The sequence below is a fragment of the Odontesthes bonariensis genome, chromosome 4 (genome assembly GCF_027942865.1).
Source record: "Odontesthes bonariensis isolate fOdoBon6 chromosome 4, fOdoBon6.hap1, whole genome shotgun sequence".
Taxonomy (NCBI): Eukaryota; Metazoa; Chordata; class Actinopteri; order Atheriniformes; family Atherinopsidae; genus Odontesthes; species Odontesthes bonariensis.
Genome location: NC_134509.1, coordinates 4,221,556 through 4,236,753, shown reverse-complemented (window position 1 = coordinate 4,236,753; position 15,198 = coordinate 4,221,556). Strand labels below are relative to the sequence as shown.

At 40.3% G+C, this 15,198-nt stretch overlaps 1 protein-coding gene across 3 annotated transcripts in view; it reads right to left on the bottom strand.

Annotated features, from left to right (window-relative positions):
* The window catches only part of ube2o (ubiquitin-conjugating enzyme E2O), a 54,016-nt gene that overhangs the window by 30,955 nt on the left and 7,863 nt on the right, over window positions 1-15,198 (bottom strand). The gene's annotated exons all lie outside the window — the stretch shown is intronic.

The following is a 15,198-nucleotide window of genomic DNA, read 5'->3' as shown; positions in this document are numbered from 1 at the left end:
AAATTCAAAGTCTGATTTTGATGCTGTAAAAATTCAATATTAGAAATTCGTATTCAAACTGATGGCACAGAAAAACTTCCATATAAGCGGATCCCCCCCCCCCCCCCCAAACAGAGCTGATCAGCAGGAGCTTCGCGTGTGTCTATTCCACACAGAGTCGGCAAACATATTTTCCACTTTAATTATTAATCAACTCACTGAAACAGAAATCTGGCTGTGCATAAATAATGTGATTAACAGCCACAGAAGACAGCTTGATGGACAGATGGAGCCAGAATGTGCGGTGGTAAGAGGACAGAAAACCCTGGCAGGAGTTCGGCATGAAGGAAACCTTTTTTCCTGTGAACTCAATGTTGCAGTGTCCCCCTGGGGCTGGCTTTGCACCAGGAATGTGGCGTGTGCGCTGCTGTACTGCTGTGTCACGGCTACAGTTGTATACCTACACTACCGTCCTCCCTGTTGCTTGACAAATTTGTTAAATTTCCACAAAGATGCTGACACTACATAAGGCTTGAAAGAGAGAAGAATGCAAATGTCCCACCTGGTCTATGTAACACATAAGCACAGTGCAAGTATAATGCCTTACACATAATAATTACTGTTATTCATTTCAAATTACGCAAGGAATAATAGGTTTTCAACTTTTTGTTTGAGCAAACAATGAATTAATCTGAAAAATAAAGGTGATTAAATTGAAAAAGAACATAATCATAAGTTAAAGTGGTCTTTTAGTAGCCATGACATATAGTAAGTCAGTGTTTGCCACATCAGGTGTCTTAATGCATCTGCAATGTTAAGAATAAAATATTTGTAACTCACAGAATGATGTGAGTTTGAATGATGTTGTACTGCTATGTCAGTCAATAAAAAGTGACCCGTATAAACCACAATTTCCACCATAAGTTAACAGACAAACCTTCACCAGCGGTAACTGAGCCAAAGATTATGGGCCCAAACACCCATATGCCATGATTAAAGGGATAATCCGGAGTAAAATGCACTTTAGATCAATTTACGGGATGTTGGGAGTACATACGTTGAGTTGACATCAAAATCATGTCATTCGGATGCGTTTTGAGAATTTCGATTTGACCGTTTTTAGCAATAAGTCGTTAGCCTGGAAGTGAATGGGGCAAATCATGTCACCGCTACAAAACGCTATTTTTATACCTCTTCTACAGCTCCAAACAACATAACACTTACGTGGTAGTGAGTAGAGGGTCCCTAAAGCCAAACCGAAGTGTCCCGAGGTCTTCATGTGGTCGGATAGAGAGTCCAGAATGAATTTAATCAAGTCAGTACCTGCTCTCAATCAGAGCCTCTTCCGTCAACAGGAGGCTATCTCACGCGAGACATCACGTCACGTGACATTTCAAAATTCCAACCTGTTAGTAAGCTAGGCTTTGCTGTTGCATACAACTTCATTTCACTTTCGAAAGAAATACTGGACTATGTTTGTGAAAAAAAAAAGGCAACGAAATTGTGACTTTCCAGAGCGTGTTACTGCACACTCGGCAATCAACTCCTACGGACTCACGTGACGTGATGTCTCGCGTGAGACAGCCTCCTGTTGACAGAAGAGGCTCTGATTGAGAGCAGGTACTGGCTTGATTAAATTCATTCTGGACTCTCTATCCGACCACATGAAGACCTCGGGACACTTCGGTTTGGCTTTAGGGACCAAGAGTTCCAACTGAATGGACCCACTACAAAGCTAAGCAAAGCATCGAAAATTTAGGCAACCGATCTAAACAAGCTTTTTGTAGGAGCTATTTGTAAAGTTAGTTTTTGGGTTCTAGTTGTAAATTTAATTTGCTTATTATGAGTAACTTTATTTGATTAATTTCAGTGCTTTATTTAGATTAGATTTTTTTGCTAATATTCTTTGTTAGTTATTTGTTTAGAATATTTTTGGTAATTGGGTCACACTGGGCACCTGGAGTCCCAGCATGCACCTGGGTGGGCCAATGGTTTTTTTTGTTTGTTTTGTTTTTAAATCAGGGAAAATGAGAGAGCAGCAGGTTTTCTTTGTTGTTTGTTTCATTGTTTGGAAATAAATCATCAGAAAATGCAAGAATTCATTTTGGACATTCATCTTCTTTTGCCTGCGTTAAACCACATCCCCCATGGTGCATCAGTGGTCTTTTGATTTTGTTTTAAGTTGAATTTGTTTTTTAATGGACAAATGGCCACTACACCTTTAAAAAGTTTGAAAATTAATGTGAATTTTACATTAAAAGTGTAGCAATAAGCATTCACTACAAGAGCCAACTACATAGATATCGACTTCAGAGAGAACTTGCAGTCATATTAGTCAAAGAACCAAAAATAATGCAGGCAGACAGGCTGAAACATATCCTCGTATCATTTCATATCGAATCAACCACTTTATTGTGGACGACAGGACTACAAACACCTTCAAACACACAAACATTCCCCAGTTCCTGGCAGTACTCTGTTCTGCCTCACAATGCAACCCTGTTCCACTGAATTCTGGGAGAGAAAAAGAATGTGAGCGAGTGTGAGGGTGTGTGTATTTGCGTGTGTACAGAGGACACAATCGATGGGTCGCCATGTTCCCCTGTAATCTAGAACAGCTGCCAGCTCCTCAGTCGGCTCCTCGTGTCTCCTGTACTTGATGTCTGAGTTCGTACACAAACACAAAGAGGGACTGGTCTTCCTTCTCATCTGAACCTTTTAGCTGAGAAAAGCTCAAGCCTTTTTAAGACAGAGTATTAATGAAGAACTGCTGCGTATGTGTGTCTGTCAGTGCATCATGCTGCAGTGCGCAACTGTGGAAACACATTTCCCCACCTTTTCAGAAAGACCACGTTGAAACCAGCTGCATCTAGTCCCTGTTCATTGAAGCCCCAAGATGATTTCATTACCCTGTTATCTTTACCTTTTACTATTTTTTTATGTGGATGTGAATAAACTGCTTAGAAATCTTAAAGGCTCATTAGGAATAAAATATCCTGCTAATATGCATAACTGTAACTGCTTACCAGCGAAATAACTCCCAGCTGCTACTTACGGTTATTACAGAGTAGTATGCCTCTGCAATGGGCAGACCAAAATAAAGTTTCAAAAAACATTTCAATAATCAATAAAATAAAATATGTATTGGATTATAAAGCTCTCCATCTGTTGTATAGTTGTCTTGTGCTGCCTTTTCTAACGGATGGTATTGAAATCTGGGGTAATAACTACAAAAGCTCCTTAAATTTACTCTGGAAATTGCAAAAAAGGGCTATTAGAACCATACACAAAGCTGGATTTTATGATCACACACCCACACACATTATTTCTGCAATCTAAACACTTCAAATTGCTGGATTTGGTAAACTTTTATACAGCTCAATTATTGTACAAAGCCAGCATGAATACTCTGCCGGATAATATTCAAACAATCTTTAAATTGAGACATGGAGAACATCACCCAAGGGGATGTAAAATATTTAAAGTGCCAGCGGTGAGAACCACCAGAAAAAGCATGTGTGTGTCTGTGATTGGGGTTCGGCTCTGGAATGGGTTGAAGGAACAACTTAAGCAGTGTATTTCTATTCATCAGTTCAAGGCCAGATATAAAGTGGAAGTAATGACAAAATACAAAACTGAAGAAATTTTGTAATGTATATGCACGGGCTATTATGTTATCATCATATAAATTGTGATTAACATCAAATAAGAGATAAGAAGATTGTGTAATATGTGTAGTAAAATGTTAAAATTAGGTTGAAAGTTAAAAACTATGCCAACGTATGTAAGACGCATCCATACAAATTGTTATTTTTGAATGGGGGTGGGAGCAAATAAGTATTTTTACTTCATCTCACTCCCTTTCGAGCGAGTATTGACTTCTGTTACATATGTATTATGGAAATGTATTTATTTTGTAATCTGCCTGAAAATAAGATCGAAATAAACACTCAATCAGTGATAATCTTACCAGGAAAAGGCAAAACATTGGAGGAGAGAGAATATAGCCATCTGACTGATCACAGTGATACGGTTAAAATTGTTCACCTGCGATATAGCAGAGGTCCTGCTGGGGACTGCAGGACTATTTGCTGCCTGGTGGAGTGAGTATGCTTACACTGACCCTTACTATTGTTTAGCTTGTGTTTGGAATATAACATTTATATGGAACATTACACACCAGGCTATGCAAAGTATCACATGTGTCTTTTGTGCTTGACTTAATTAGTGAATATCACTGGTTTAAACTATTACAAATGCAGCTTGAGCCGATGTAACAAACACTGTGGAGTGCAAAGCAATTAGACAGAAAACTACAACTAAGAAATGTTATCTGATAAAGAGGAGAGAGTCCGGCTACCCCTCACACTTGACATTGGATGCCAAGTAAAACGACAATAAGGGACAGTTAATTAAAGCTGAAGGCTTCTCTTTGTTAACACTTGATGTGCACAGGCACCGAGAAAACTTTTACTTTATACACTGTATAGTCATATAGTGACTTTATACTCATACAACCACACTTAAGAATGTAAAATTCATGGCAACACATACAGCACAATGACAAAAAAAACAACACTCCAAGCTGATGATGTTATGGCTCACACAATGATGGTAAGTGAGGAGCAGCACGGTCGTGGCTTTGAAAACCCAAAGGAAAGAAATCTGTGTGTGGCCTCAGGCTGCAAGATGAAGACAACTTTGGCTGCCTCTCGATGGAGGCTGATAAAGTATTGGGTGAGATTGATTACAAAAATCAATAGAGGACAGGATCCGCTGCGACTTCCCAGCCTAATTAACACAAGTAGTTATTCAGGTACAGCACAAAGAGGAGGAGGAGATGGAGGGAAGTAAAACAAACAGAGGCAAAAAAAAAAAAAAAGGTCAGGAAAAAGAAAAACAGAAATCAATCTGTGATAAAAAAAAAGTTTAGCAATGTATCGGGCAACTTGGTGTTGCAATCGATGGAACTGGAACTTTCAAGAAGGACTTTAAGAGAAAATTAATTAATTAAGCGTAGGGGTGGGCGATATGGAAAAAATGTTGTATCACGATTTTTTTGCATTAAAAAAAAAAAAAAAAAAAAAAAAAATCACGATTTCGATTTTTTATCACAATCTTCCATCCAAACAAAAAAAAAAAAAAAAAGACCAATTACAGTAGAGTTAAGTCGACATGCTGAACCACAGAAGAGCTAAGGAGTAAAAGAAAGAATTTGGCAGTCAACACATTGTAATTCAACTGTAACCCAATTCAAGATGAAAAATAATGATCTAATTGATGACATCTGACACAGTGTGAGTGAAGCAACCGGAAATAGAAAAACGAACCAGTGATGACGACTTGACTCCACCTCATGATGCCATTTAGCAACAGATGAGCAACGCTGCATGTTCATTTACTGCAGCCACAGTCACGCACTGCCATCACCAGAGCGCCCTAAAGGAATACTTTTCAACTGTGTAATGTTTGTCACGGTCGCGCTGCATCCCTTTTCTCTTGCACCGTAGTTAGCTTACGAGCTAGCGGTTTCCTCATCCGACCCGAGAGTGCTGCTGCTGGCCGTGAGTTTCTCCCGTGCGCCGCTATGGATGTGCTGTGGATGGTGCCGCTGCTGCTGCTGTTCCCATTCCTGATGTGGACCAGCAGCAGTGGGTTAGGGTAGAAGAAAACCCGAACCAATTCCAAATTACAGAGGTGGATTTCCTCTTCTTCACCAGCTCGTCGGCTTGGCTTTCAGCCATGGCTGTCCATGCGTTTTCTAAGTTTTTACAAACACAACATGGAGGCGTGTAAGAAAGTGTCACGACGCACAGTTCGCTATGATTGGTCGGTTAGGTTAAGGACGCCCTACGTCTGCCGCATCGGCGGGAACCAGCATTAAACACAAAAAAACAAAAAAAAACATTGCACTGATTGGCAAAGGCGATCTATACGGTTTCTCTAATTTGGTAGATCGCCTGCGATTCTCCACTCTTCCTCGCCAGTCACGATTTTATATCGTCAGATCGCGCACCCCTAATTAAGCGTTTCGGACAGAAGGTGAGAAGAGGTGCGGCAGTACTGTAATACTGAGAAAATTCCTTTTTCTTATTCGGGAAATTTATTTTTAAGGTGCCTGAAGCTCAGGCTGATGTATTGAAATCAAAAGATCGCCGATTCAGTCCTGAACTTCGCAGCCTATTTGGAGAGTATTCTTTGGCAAAATACTGTATTTCCACATTGCCTTCCCCTTGATGTGTGCCTCACTAGTAAACAGCAGAGGTGGGGACTTGGACTCGAGACTTGAGACTTGACTTGGACTCGAGTCCCGATTTTGATGACTTGAGACTTGCTTGATCAAATCAAAAAAAGACTTGAGACTCTACTTGGACTTAACCCTCTGGACTCGAGTCAAGTCACATGCAGCAAGCACAAATATTAAAATATTTTTTAAAAGTGTCGCATCAATACTGTAGTTTGTTTCAGCAAGTTTGTGTAGAAATAAAAAGGATTTACAAATGCACTCCTGTTATCAGTCTTGGCTGGATAATTAATGCCAATACACACAAAAAAAAATATACTAAAGATATCACCCAATTTTTTCAATTTCAAATAGCTTTATTGGCACAAGAAGGCAGTGCTTATATTGACGAAGCATCTAAACACAATATTAATAAAAATAAACAAATGAATAAGTGGCAGAACATTAACAATAAAATATAAACAACTTAATTGAGGCGTGGTCATGATCCGTATCATTAATTATAATCGATTTGTTAGGACTTGGTTGGGACTCGAAACCTAAAATCATAGGACTTGGACTTGAGAGCAAAGACTTGAGATTACTTGGACTTGCAACATAGGGACTTTCTCCCACCTCTAGTAAATAGCTTTGAATGAGAGCGTCTGCGAAATTAATGTAATGTAAAAAAGAACAGGATTTTGTTAGAGGAGTTGATTAAGTCTGGAATTTATAAATTATTCTCAAATGATTGGGACAATTTTTACTTAATGTCAGAAAGAGCAACAGCATGAGAATGGACAGTAGTGAGGAAGTGCAAAGATGAAGAGGCAATTTTGCAATTTGTTGCTAGACAGTGAGTGGATGCCATTCAAAATGGCTGCAATCTTCAACTTAACCACTAGATGTCAGTGACTGTTACACACCATAACTTCCACATAGCATTAGATCTATAAAATTCCAGTTAGGCGTGTCAGCTGGCTGATTTGAAACATATGCTTGTTTCAGTCTTGGGGTTTATTTCCCCCCCATTAGGTCAGATATGAAACTTTCCCCTAAATAATTCTTAAATTACAGCACTCAAAAATGTGTATGAGGATGATTCTACCAAATTAAAGCCCATTAAAAACTATTCAGAAACTTCAATACCTCATAGCGTATTGGTTGTTTGTTCATGTTAAAGCTTCTTGCTTTGTGAATAGTTAGAACTGCCTGATCGTCTAACCTGATGCTGTGTTTCCTGAACAAAATGGAGAGGGAGGCCACCACATTTACAGAGAAAGAACAGAGATGTCAGACCACAGCCTGTCCTAATTTTTTTTTTTTTAAATCAAATTATGTTCAAACTAACATAAAAGCAAAATAATACAAAATTCATGATCAACGATATAGTCCGTACGTTCGAGGTTTATGAGGCCTTAAACACGACTCAGTCCTCACTCTGCAATACCTTTCTGACTCCTGCAGTCTGACTGAAGCCTATTGATTAGAACACACAGGAAGGATGCACAGCTCTACTGAAAAGAGAGCAGGCACAGGTCCATAGGGGCATGAGGAGAGGACTAAAAGCGCAGAGTATCCATTATAGAGCCATCTCCTCATAGTGTAATTCGAGAGTTGAAACAAAAAAAAAAACAAAAAAACATAGAAGCACATCTAGACACAGAAAAATGAAGAAGACACTAAGAGCTGCAAGACAGTGAGCTGTGTACATCAGGAAATTTTAAGGGGGGAGGGCATTAAAGAAAATATTTTAGAAAAATAAAACGAGGTGGAAAAGATGAAGTCACAAAAAGGCAGAGAGAGGAAATGAGGGATAGAAGGATATTCAATCATAGAGGTGGTAAGAAAACAAAAAAAAAAATGTAAAATTGATTAAAAAAAAATGAAGAATAAAAAAGAAAGAAGCTAAGACTAAGAAGCAACTCAACGTCACAGCATTTGTTTCTTTGCTTGCGCGAAGACTAATATTACTTCATTGGAAATCAAATATCCCACCCACTGCTGCACAAGATGTTATTTTTACATTTGGAGAAGATTCAATTTACAATAAGAGGCTCAGACAAATTTCAGTCAGTCTGGGAACCTCCTCTGTCACACTTTAGTAATCTGCAAGAACTTCCAACGCACTGATAGACTTAAGGCCGGCGCACACCTTTACGATGTCATCGTTGCATCGTTTGATCGGCATAACAATTCGGACCGTATTTGACACGCTCGCACGTCCACCGCACACACTTGCGAACCTACGATTTTTTTGACCGAATGTTATCACATGACCAAAATAGGAAGCTACAAATCACGTGACTTTCAAACTGGAGGCAGCCATGTTTGTGTCGTAGTCGTCCAACGTGACTAAGTGCGCTATTCCCATTGGCTGTTTAAATAATCCTGCGCGATGACATCGGAACAGAGACCGCACACACATACGATTGTATTCGGCACAAGGAAAATCCGTACGGAAATATCAAACATGTTTGATTTGATCCGATGAAACGACAAAATCGTTTGTCGGCTGCTGCCGCGAACCTTTACGATTCCCATGCGAAGTCATCGGGCCGACAAAATCGTACACGAATCGTAAAGGTGAGGTCAGGGGAGAAGATGGCTAAGGGGTGGAAGGTTCATTGAGAAGTTTACAGGGTGTGACAGGAGGAGAAATGCAGATAAGTGAAAAAGGTACAGAAGAGACAGCAGCCAGTCCAACTACTGAAAGCTCAAGACAGATCCCAGGAGGGAGAGAGAGGAAACAAGAAAAGCAAGAGCCAGAAATAGACAAGAGTGCAGCAAACGCAGCAGATAGGGAGATGGGAAAAAGAGGTTTGGGAGGGGGTAGATGGGGTAGAAAGAGAGCAGACAGTCTCTCACTAGGCAGGACCAATACTGCAGAGGAAAAAGGGAGGATGGGAAGATGAAGGAGGGAAAGAAAGAAGAGAAGAGAAGGCTAGCGGGATGGATACAGGCTCCAGCAGCAAGGCAAGTCACTTCGGTGTCGATGTATTCCCTCGCGTGCGCTAATGAGTATGCGCGAGAAAGATCCATTATCTTACAAGCTGGACGAACGTCCAGTCAGCAACACATTACATCAACACAAAGCAATACTGAGAGGTGAGGAAGGTGGTGAACATGGGGTGTGAAGGAGGAGGGTGGGGACACAGGATGGCTTAACAGGGGAGAGCAGAGTGGGGGAGGGGAAGAAATGATGAAGCATGGCAAAATAAAAAATAAATAAAAATACAGTAGAGTTTGAAGAGGAAAGGGAATGGATAAACAGAATAGTTTGGATATGAAGATGAGCAAGAAAGATTAGGGAGAACTGAAAGTGGAGGAAAACTCCGGAGTAAAGGAGGAATGAAGAAAGAAGAAAAGAAAAGAAGGGGTGTGGCAGGAGGCCCTTAAAGGGTATGGAGAGAATGACATTTTTCTGTCGCATCATCTAAGATTTAAAGTAAATATGAGAGTAAATATTCACGGTTACTGAAAACAGTGCGAGAGGGCATTTAATGTCAAAATGCTATTACAAAGCTGAATTAATGCAGGAACTACAATTAATTTAAAAGTAAATCAGAACCTAACCATGCAACACATTCTGGACATGACCGGTGTTTAGCTACAGAAAGCCGACGTGTTCATCTGTTTATGTAGAAAAGACACGACCACAGCATTTAAGAGTGAGGAATAAAATGCAAAAATGGGTGAAGAGAGACGAATCTGGACAACGACGGCAGGACATGGACAAATGGAGATGCTATAAAGTGAGAGCAGTGACAGGAGAGGAAGATGAAGACAGAAAAACTGGTTTAGGATACCGAGATGGAGAAGGGGAAGGCACGGGAAGAGGATCAGTGATGCAACAAGTTCACAGAGAGCACAGCCTGTTTACTGCTCGTCTTATTTTACACAATAAGTTCATCTTTTTCTAGAGGTGTGAACCTCTGAAAGGGGGAGGCTAAAAGGGTGTGACATATATTCCAGGTCCTGGCATCTTCATCTCCTACAAATGCTGTGTCATTCTGGCTCAATGTCTGATGACAAGGATACAACCACAAGAGCCTAAGAGGGTTTTGTGCATGTGTGCAATGCGTATGATATGAGGGTTGAGACGAGAACCAGGAAAAACAGGCACAACAGGGTCACTCTAACAGCAGGGTTTGACAGAGCAGTGGAGGTGGAAAAACGTTTTTTTTTTTTCCCCTATGTTGCACTAAGGAGGACAAACTAAAGCAAACAACTGTTAGATCGATTCTTTCATTGGCTGCTCAAGAACGAGCCGGAGTAATCTCAAGTTAAATTAAGTCTTTATTTGTGGTAACAAATGGAGTAAATCAGCGCCGGACTCAGTATGACAGACGTCTCTCAGGAAATCCGTCAGACAGAGCCTCGATTTCCGGTAACATTTTGTATTTATATGCCTGATTGTTTCACAAAGGTTGGACTCATTGTGGACCAAATATGATTGGATGAGTAGGTTCAACATGCTTCATCATATTCTCTGAATAAGCCAAATGTGTGTGAACCTTGCACCTGCTTTCCCAGGCTAATTGTTTTGTCTCCCCATTCCTGGATCAGTTAAGGTCTCTGTTAAGGTCATGCCTCGTATCCATCGTGGAAAAGTACAGCATTTAATAAAGCCAATTTTAACACCTAAGTACATTAATGAATTTCAAAACCTATTTGTGTACTTTTGGCTGATTAGTGGTTGAATAACCACCATCCATTTCAAGGTCAATACAGTATTTGTGAATTCTCGTGATAGTGGTGAGAGTGTATTCTACAGTAATAAAAACTTTCCAGTCAGTTGGAATAACATGCTGGACAGCTAGTCGACCAAATGATACACAATTCCAGTTTCACATTCAGTGCGATCGATCGGCAGAAACCCGATTTAAAATTCAGAACTATGTTTTCATAAGTATGGGGCTCCTAGTCCTCCTGACATATCACAGCACCCTGCTACAGTAGTGCTAAAGAGGACAAACCAATCACTGGCTACTGAGCAGGCCTTTCGTGTCTTTACACGTCATCTCGTCAACTGCAAAAACATCTTCAGCTTTAGAGAAAGAGAAGGCATCAAAAGCAGCATTTGCTAAGTGAAAGAAAAGCTTAGCACCAAATAAAATTGTCAAGAGGTTTCCGTTTGATCTGTCAGACAAGAAAAAGTATTGCTACAGGTGGAGGGATTTTTCGAGGTCCAGAACTCCAACAATGAAACAAAGCAATGATCGACAGAATAAGGCTAGATCATACAGTCATTATTTCCTGAGTAGATTACAAAGAGTAGGGTACAATAGATTTAGGGGGAGAAAAAAATAAGAATTCTTAGCTCCATGTATGTCTGCCTGTCCCAGAGATGGGACCAAGTCACATGTGCAAGTCCCAAGTAATTTTTTCTTGGGCAAGTCAAGTCCTGTAACAGGTCAAGTCACCTTATTATTGCAATTTTACCTGCAGAATCTGATCTTAGTCTGTAGGAGCATGGAGGCCAAACACAAACATTTATCAGGCCACGGTATCAAAACAATTTATAAGCAGGTGTAAAATGTGGTGATTCCCTAAAAACATATCAGCATTCAGCTGATGTTCGATCTACTCTCAGTTCTTATGCATTTCCCAAAAAGAGCATGTCAAAGCCTAAAAACACAAAGATGATATCAATGACATCACTGGAAATGATGCATTAGATCATTTTGCAACAGTATATAACAGGGTCCATTAAAAATAGAGCCATTCTCACATAGGATGGAGCAGAGATGGGACCAAGTCACACATGTGCAAGTCTCAAGTAATTATTTCTTGGGCAAGTCAAAGTCAAGTCACCTTATTATTGCAGTTTTACCTGCAGAATCTGATCTTAATAAAGTGAAAACACAAGATATAAGTAACTGTCAGTAAACATCATTGGCCAATGTGTCCAACCTGTCCACCCCGTATCACATCAAGCTAACGTTAGCTAACTACCGACTAGGCTAACAGGCTAATATTAGCTAATTTGACGAGCACTTACTGGTCAGAATGGATCTTCAAATGACAAACAAAGTTCAAAGTTATGCTAGATGCTTAACACTCAAGTCATTCAAGTCATCGTGTCTCAAGTCAAGTCAAGTGCCGAGTCTTTAACTTCCAAGTCCGAGTCGAGTCTCAAGTCTTTTATTTTATGTCAAGTCACAAGTCATCAAAACAGCGACTCGAGTCCAAGTCACAGTGACTCGAGTCCCCATCTCTGGCCTGTCCTCCAGGGGCTTCTACACAAAACTGGAAGAGAGGCTTTTGTGTTCAAAAGGGTCTTTGGTATCAAATTGAGCTAATGTCTGTCAGTCACCCTCAGACACCTGCAGACACCTGCTGAGGAACTATACCCGCTCTTTCGCTCTTTTACTGTGCGGGCAGACAGCAGTAAGAAGAAAGGCGGATGGATTGCAGTGCTCATTTACAACAGATGGTGGAACCCTGAATGTGTTACTGAGAAGGAGTGTTGAGAGTTTATATATTTAGCTATTTTTCCTCAGTCATTTAAACAGCAACATTATAACCTCAGGAAGTATCATTCAATTAATTATGCAGATCTGGAGCGGAGAGCGCCAGAGAAACATCTAGAACAAGCTTCACAGGCCAAGATGGCCTGAATCAAATTCCTTTGACAAAATCAAAGTCCAGATAAGGAAACCACTTTACCGTATCATCAGTTCTGATCAAGTGGCACATGTGGCGACATGGTAGGTCAAATTGAAACCATTTTCAAACGCAGAATGATCAAAGAGGTGGGTCACAAACACACTAAACAGGAGTTTATGTACAGATGTATACAGAGTGAAAAGTACACAAGGGGTGGAAGCAAAAGGTGCCAAAAATCAGAGAAGCATCAGGGATGAGGTACCTTATTTATCCAATGTTCGGCTTTATTAAACTAACTACTTTAGTCTAATAACTCCCACCATAAAGGGCGTTCTGAACTGATGAAACAGTGTCACACTCAAGCTCAGACCTCCGATCACTGTATTTTCCGTGGTTTATTTTTGTATAAGCATTTATGCTTTACATGCTATGCTGACTGGCACCTATACAGTAACCGTGCCGTTCGCCAGGTAATCAACTGAAAATGACACAAGTATAAAACAAAACCACAACATTAATTACACGGACATATTATTCTCTGTATAATCCGCATACATAAACATATTTATGGTATTTAACGGTATATTTTAAAGTTTCTACATATCTCTTAACTCACCAGCTCAGCTTCACCAGTCAAAACAACGACATCCATAAAAAAGAAGATCCGGCAAGTTACTACATCCGCCCCAGATAAAAACGGGGGTAAATTCTAACACAAGAGGTCACTATGAAATCACCACAAATGTAACAAATGGTAGAAAATAAACCAACATGTTTGAAAAACGGGAGAACTTCACACAGCCATAATGACGAGCTTTTGTGTCAATATCTAAATTAAATTACACGTATCAAGCTCCACGATTCCAAAAAACAGGGTGAAAAGCAACACACGGGTAAGAATAACCATCATCGGTAACCACACTAGCTCACAGTGAATGCAGATAAAACATTCAAATCAGTTCCTAACTTAATATTATGTAGCTGGCAGGGGGACCTTTGGATTCTCATGTGCGGGCCCTCCTCCTCAGATGATGAGTGGTTTGCAGGGCTTTAATAAACTGCATTTTAGAAAGATTCTTCAGTTTATTCCTCATTCTGAAAAATACTCACTCCCTCTGTCACCACTTTGGAAAAAACACCGTGCCTCCAACTGTTCCTCCAAGAATTTTCTAAATAAGCATAGGTTAGCAGAGGTGTGGCCACTCCTGCGGTGAGATGGAAGGATGGGAACAGGGCCACACTGGCAGATATCACTCAACCTGTGGTCAGCACATCCTGCATCTGCAGTGCCCCCCCATCTTCCCACCTCTCGACTTTGAATTGATTTCATGGGTTGAACTGAAGTTGTAGGAGCCATTTCTCTATTTCTAGTTAAAGGTGGGGTAGGGGTTCTTTTTCTGGAGCATTTTTTTACGTATTGCTTGAAATACTCTTCACACCCCCATTGCAACCAATTAATTAAAAGTTTTGACACAAATATGAAAAGTTTTAGTGGCCTCTAGAACGTACAATCCAGGAAAAACAGTATCCAATCATACTGAACGGACCGTTAACGATGATTGGATTCTGATGCGTCTATCAAACTGCAATCTGCTCCTCCCTCCCCCTCCTTCCCCCTGTGCACGTACCCTTCTTCGTGAACGAATTACGCGTCCAGAAGCTTGGCAGGAAGCTAAACTAGAGCCAGCTTGGCTAGCACCTAGCATTATTAAACGTATAGTTAGCATATACTAAATACGGCAACGATCGATGCTTGCTGTCAGAACAGCGCTCGTGCACCTTCGTGCTCGTTCATGTACTCTAGAGGCGTGGCTTCGGGGGGAAAGTGAAGAAAAGGGTTGGGACTTTTGACCTGCATTTTCAAAATGCAGCTTCGCTGGACTGAAAATCCAGGATGTCCTACCCTACCTTTAAGTCTTAGAATTTAGATTTATTTGATATTATTTGCTTAGTTTTTGGTTGATAATTAGCATTTTTGTTTAATTTGAGTTGTTTAGGATAAATTGGTTTGTAATTAATTTAATTAATTTTTTTGTTTGGGGAAATGAGTGTTTCACACATAAATACTTGGGTTTTAGGGAGCTCTGGGCGCATTTGGGTGGTCACATGGTTTTTTTTACCAGTTAGAAGTTCTCAGTTCGTCAATCAGTGGGTGAACAGGTGAGGCAAGCAGAAGCAGGTACGGGAATCAGAGCAGGAGAGTCAGGAAGGGATCCTGTAAAGCTCGTCATGTTTGGTTTTGCCTGCAAACTCGGAATAAATCCACGATGAACTACATTTTTGACGTTTTTGGACTTTTTTTTCCTGCGTAAACCAGAAACCCACAGTGCACTATTTGAGTTATGTTTAATTTTAGTTTGGTCACCTTTAAGACAAAAGTTGTT